General features: G+C 46.9%; 1 pseudogene; it reads right to left on the reverse strand.

The window, feature by feature from the left end:
- Positions 1-2,129: 2,129 nt before the first annotated feature.
- Positions 2,130-2,331, reverse strand: LOC142567862 (U2 spliceosomal RNA; annotated as a pseudogene).
- Between the last annotated feature and the right edge of the window lie 4,203 nt (positions 2,332-6,534).

The following is a 6,534-nucleotide window of genomic DNA, read 5'->3' on the forward strand; positions in this document are numbered from 1 at the left end:
AGCGTCGACTGGCCGCCGAAGCGACGAGCTCAGCAGCGCATGCGCAAGGGCCGACACCACCCCAACCGAGCTTCCCCGCTTATCGGAGAGAGCAAGTGCGCGTGAACACGGGCGCGTCTGAGTATCTGAGCTTAAAAAAAAAGTGTGCCCGAGACATTGACAAAGACAAGTGGTCGCGGTCGCTCTGAATCTTATCGTATTATAGAAAAGGCGGGTTGGCGGCGCTTCCTCGAGGGTCAAAACGTACAATCGCCGAACTAGCGCTCCCGGCGTCAAGTGGAGTGCATCCTTCTTCTTGTAACGGTTTGCAATTGACTGCTTGAATGTGCCGACCACGCGTCACGGGTCGCGTATAGAGCCAACCGTTGGCAAGAACGCGTCTAGCGTAGCAGCAGAACCGATCGCGGTTGCGATAACCCATCGCTGGTTGCGAAAAAAAAAGAAACACACCCACACGCAGTTTGTAGCAATAACCGCACAAACCAATGTGGTTTTAAATGTAGCTTCGCAGGTCACAGTAGAAGGGCACTGAAACGTTCTCATAACGCACACCGCTGTAGTCCACAAAGAACAAAGCGCACAAAATAGATCTGATACGGCCGCACTGCATTATTTCGTGTTTTCACTATATCATAACTTTCGTGTGCATGCCACGCAGGCCAGGAGTAAAAGGCAAGAAAAAAAATGATACGCGAACCTAAGCTTTGACTTGGCTGCTCTGGCACTCGCATTTATGTTCTCTAGGCGAACGCAATGCAGAAACTGAACTCGAATTTCCAATAATGGAAGTTAGTATTTGGCGACTTGGTTGTATTTTTGGCTAATATTTGCGTTTTTCGCCCGTGCATGCGCTTCACTGCGCTACTCTTTGCCCCTTCAATGTGGCTTCACTGCCCTGCGGGAGTGTTCTGCGTTAAGCCGCACCAACAGGCAAGAAGCCTGGGCGTCGCCATCTTGTTGAGAGCGGCGCCGGGGACACAATCGCGCCTAGCACATAGAGTTCCACCCCCCCAAAAAAACGGAAAAAAAGTAGCCTTATTTAAACGAGAAAGATGCCACGAGTGCCCCAACGGAAAGCTTTAAAGGTTACCGAAGGGTAACTGAGGGCGACGCAACGAGCTTTGGCAAGAACGACGATGGGTGTAGCGTCACGAGAGATAGGAATAGAGCAGATTGAGGGGCGAGCGAACAAACGCGAGTTAATGACACCTTAGTTTAAACCATGAAAAAAGGAAATGAGCATGCAATGTGGGGGGAAGATGGTCATTAAGGGTTACGGACTCAATTCCAAGAGAAGGGAAGCGTAGCAGGGGGTGGCAGAAAGTTGGGAGGGTAGATTAGATTAGGAAATGTGCAGGGACTACCTGGCGACAATTAGCACGTGACCGGGGTAATTATGGGAGAGGCCTTTGCCCTGCAGTGGGCGTAGCCAGGAGGAGGATGATGAAAAGGTAGCAACAGTTCTTCCTAACATACAGGTTGAAAAGCTGGAGCACCTTTGAAGCCTTCAATATATTTCGCAAGAGTTGGCCACACGACAAGTTTGTTTTCGAGGCGTTCGCTCCCACTGCTGCGAAAATGTGCACACAAAGGCTGCACAGTAGTTGCCAGAAATCGGGCACTCTATTTTTCTTTCATAGGGAATCTTTCTTCCACTAGGGCAGCGGATTTTGGCAGGGCAAGCTTGCGTTGGCGCTGTGGTTTACGGATCTAAGCAATAGTGAACTCTAAAATCCAGTGTTGGCTTTGAGCGGGATTCACATTGGTTGCCAAACCCAGGGCTAATCATACACCCCTCCCCGTCCTATAGTGGCTCATTACAGCAGACAGAAACATCGGATAAATAACAATTCTATTTCTTAGATATATAATTTGCCGATTCTCCCTCCTGGTTCTTTCTTTTGCTGTTATTTATTTTTCTCGAAGGCCGTAATTAGAAATTTGCTGGTGCGGCTGTCCCATTTGCGCGGCAAGAAGTGCGACGGTACACACAGGTGGAGTGGCCGTTTAATTACTCTCGTGGTCCGCGAAACGGCATCGTTGCGTATGGTATAGGAATGGTGCGTGTGAAGTCAGTGCTCGCTTCGAGCTTATGTTCTTCATTTTGATTGAATGAAGTCTCACCTAAGTGAGCGGGGGCCGATCTTGGAGGTAGTGCAATACCGGGCCGACCTGCGGCGGAGGTGAAGGAGGCTTCAAGCACTCCGGCAACTTCCAAAAATAGGTTTAATATCGTGGGTCCACATAGAACCCGTATCAGATATTAAGCTGATAAGAAGAGATACTACACACAGAGAATTTTGATTAACATGTGGCTTCCATGTCGAGTATCTATGTACATCGTTCTAGTGTACAGCACAATGAAAAACACAGCATAAAACGAAACAGACCAAAATCCACATGATGGTATGTACAATGAGTACATGATCAGGATATATACAGGAGTTGCTTCTCCGTGGAAGGTTTATTGACATATTCCTTTGCGACCAATTGCTATATACGCTTTGCTTGAACAGAGCTTCATATACAGTACACAATATGAGTCACAGAGTTGTCGATACACGGGTAGTCTAATATTAACACCAGTCCCCCTTGGGGATTGTTACCTAGGAACCGTCAATTCAAGTATTCTGTTTTCAATTCCCCAAACAAGACCGAACTCTTTTTCTGTTGAGTTCGTATTCTACTCACCCCCACCCCCTGTATTGTAATCATCTACATTGTGTTAGCGTGGCTGAATTTTCTCTCCTAGCTTGGAGAGGAATGGATGTCTAGGAGGGGACAGGGCGTCGTGATTTTAGAAGTGGCTCATGGGGGCTACGATATTGTCATCTTTGACTTTCCAAAACCGAGTGTGCCACTTTCTAAGAAAATGGTCCACTCCGTTTCTCGCGAGTTCCTTGGATAAGATGTTTTTCATCCACATCCGGGTGTACTTTAGTACAGGATATACAGCTTCTTGCGGTCGTCTCCTCAGTTCCGCAAGTCCTCGTCTTTTCCATATACAAAACATGAGGATGAGTGATAATAGCTTCTCGAAGCCGGATTTCTTGGTCCCCGGTTGGAGCAGTCTACATCTGAATGTCTTGCTTGCCACTCTCCAAACCGCTTTGGCTGGCCCGCACTCCGTGAGGGCATGCTTTTGGGATTCTGGTTTGGCGCAGTTGGGACATTGGTCTGTCTCAGTTATCCTGAGATGTTTCAATCGTGATTTAGTAGGTAGTACGCCCCATCTTCGTTGCCATTCAAAATCCCGTATTTCCCCCGGTAGATCTGTTTTTGCCCACCATTTCCATTTTGCCGGTGTACTTTTCATCACTTCGCCTAGTTCAAGCTCTATTGATGCCATTACGGCATTTACTTCGGCTGGTTTGACTTCTGTTATTGGAGTGTCTGGGCACAGTTCCTCGATCGCCTTGCAGGTGTGGACTGCATCTTCATAAAATTCCAGTGGCCTTTCTGCGCGCGGACCATACCATTTCACTGGAGCCACGAAGCGGCCCAGCGTGCTGAGCCAATAGTGAATGGCCGTGATTACCACATATTGGTCGCTGTTGATAAGCGTTCCTAGTGTTTCGGCCGCTAGAATTCGGGCTGTCTGGGCTACATTTGGTATGGCGAGGCCCCCTCTTGATTTAGGTAGCCGCATAATTCTTCGGGGAAGAGGTGCGGGCTTCTTTTGCCACAGGTACTCACTTATGACAGATTCAAAATTTTTTGCCACTCATCTGGGCATTCGTGCAACTCTTGCCACATAGAAAGCAGGTGCGCACAGCTTGAATTTGATTATGTCAGCTTTCTCTACTAGACTGAGTTCCGGGGGTGTTGTCCCATCCGCCACTTTCCGTGCTTTGCTGAGGGGTTCTATCCAACTTTTTGACAATACGTCTCCCGATTCGAACCAGATTCCGAGCACTTTTACTGCTTCTAAGAATTGTATTGCGGGTAGTTCTTGTTCGTTGAAGGAACCGAAACGTAGTGCTTTACTTTTCTTCTCATTTATTTTTGCGCCGGAGAGGCTGGCGTATTCATTAAAAATGTGTAGCACCGTTCTGTAACTGTCTTCGTCTTTTATGAAAAGGGATATGTTATCCGCAAACGCAGAGATTTTCACTTCAACGTTCCCCGGCAATGGGAAGCCCCTAATCCTTTTTTCTTCGTTTATTTTCCGCAGCAAGGGGTCTAATGCTAACACAAACAAGCTGGGCGTTAAGGCACAGCCTTGGCGCACACCTTTGTTGATACTAAAGTGTTTGGTTACCTTGTTGTTAATTAAGAGTTCACTTTGGGAATCACGGTAAAGAGCTCTTATAATGTCAATGAATTCTTGTGGAAAGCCGAAAGCGTTCATTACACTAAACATATATTCCTGCCGCATGTTATCGAATGCTTTCTCTTGATCGATAGTTACGAATGCACCTTTGCGCTGCTTCGCTTTGGCATAGGCAAAAATATCACGGGTAAGAGTCAAGGCCGCAAAAATGGATCTGCCAGGGATCGCTGCTGCCTGAAATTCAGATATGATTGTGGGTGTGATGTTGCTTAGTCTGCTTGCTAGTATTGACGTGGCTATCTTATAATCCGAGTTGAGCAAAGTCACTGGGCGCCAGGCATTAACATCGAGCGGGTCGGCATTGGCCTTCAGAAGAAGGATGATTCTGCCTTGTGTGAATGATGCGGGTTTTATGCGACTCTTGATTACGTCGTTCAATGTTTTTACTAGTCGGTCTCCAATTTCTGAAAAGAACGCGTGATAAAAGCCGATAAGGATTCCGTCCGGTCCTGGGGCAGATTCTTTGTTCATGTTACTGATTACGCGAAAGGCTTCTTCCTTTGTGATTGGTGCATACAAGTGACATTTGTCTTTGTCTTTTATTTGCGGGAGTTGTGGCAACCATGTGGGCGGGATAGGTACGGGTTGGCCGTTTTTTTCTTGCACGATTTCTTGGAAATGATCTAGGAAGATCTTTTCTATTGCTGCCTGATCTGTTATCATGTCTCCATTTTTGGATCGTATTTGCTTGATGTTGTTCTTAACCATCGTTTGGCTGGCGTCACGCTTGATGTCTCTTTCATTCACTGACTGTTGTCCTTGGGATCCCATGGGCTGGCTCGATCCATGTTTCATTTCTTTTATGTGCTCTCGATATCTGTCGCGCAGGCACATTAAATATTCTTGCATACAATATGTCAGATCGCCCCCTCTTTCTATTATGCGTATCCTTCTAGATATTTCATTCAGTCTTGCAGTGAGTTTCTGTTTTCTTTCTTTTCCTGCTTCTATTAGTATTCCTTTCCACTGATTCTTCAAGTCGTCCTACTCTGTATCCTCTGGAGTAAGTTCCATGCATCGGGCGAGGTTCTGCTTGATGGACTGGCATGATTCTTGGTCCCGTATGAGATTTACGTCCATTTTCCACCTGTTTGGTAAAAGCTCTGGTCCGCTCTGTCCCTTTATCTTGAAGCTGAGCGGTCTATGGTCGCTGAAAGATTTGTGTCCTTCCGGACCATTAATGATTTGGATTGCCAAAATATCGGAGATCAATTCCGCAGAGAAATATGCTCTTTCGAGTCGTGATTGTGTTGTTCCGCAGGAGCGTGTACTACCAAACGTGCTGCCATGCGCCACTATCCAGGCGTCTTACATGTTGTGGTATAACAGTAATTTACGTAGCTCCCTTGCGTGGTGATTGGGTTTCCCCTGTCCTGGTCCCCTGATGTCACGAAAGGCGTCCAGGACGCAGTTGAAATCACCCACCACCGCGCAAGGTGACTTGGAGGGTAAGTAATCCCAGAGGTCTTTAAAAAAGTCGTTCGTTAAATTCCTAGATACCGGCGCATACACGTTCATTATTCTGATTTTCTGATTACTTATGTACATACCCAGGCATATAATACGGCCCTTCGTATCATAGGTGCAAAAGGTTCTATCGCGGAAGCGACCAGACGCGAAAACTATTCCTGTTCCGCACGATTTGGAGCACGTAAGTGAGAAAAAGGCGTCGACTCCGTTCTGTCGACGAAAAGATGCCACATCTTGTGGAGTGCGTATATTAGTTTCTTGTAAAAATAGGATATCTATGCCCTTGTCTCGGGCGAAAGTAAGTAGTTGTCTTTGCTTTTCGAGGTTACGAAGTCCTCTAACATTGAATGTTGCACAGTGGAGGCATTCCATTGACAAAAGAAAAAAAATCACCGACGATTACGTTACTTCCTAATGCGAAATTTGAGCGCAGCAAATAAGCTGTTTCACCTTTTCGATAGATTGAGGCAAAGAAATCGAGCAACACATGTATGCGCTATCACAGAATTTTTTTTTGTTTTTCACACGTATTCCTTTAAAAAAGACTCCACTAGGTAAGCTTCTGCTTCGGCGGCACGCACCTCTGGATTCTGACGGCGACGGCGCTGGGCCTCTGCTCTGGCAGCTCGTTTAGCAGCAGCAGCAGCAGCAGCAGCAGACGGAGGACTTCCATCGGTCGTCTCGCTCATGGCTCAGAAAGAACTGGCAGATAATTTCGCAGTGGCGAACGG

The sequence above is a fragment of the Dermacentor variabilis genome, unplaced genomic scaffold (assembly GCF_050947875.1).
Source record: "Dermacentor variabilis isolate Ectoservices unplaced genomic scaffold, ASM5094787v1 scaffold_14, whole genome shotgun sequence".
Lineage (NCBI taxonomy): Eukaryota > Metazoa > Arthropoda > Arachnida > Ixodida > Ixodidae > Dermacentor > Dermacentor variabilis.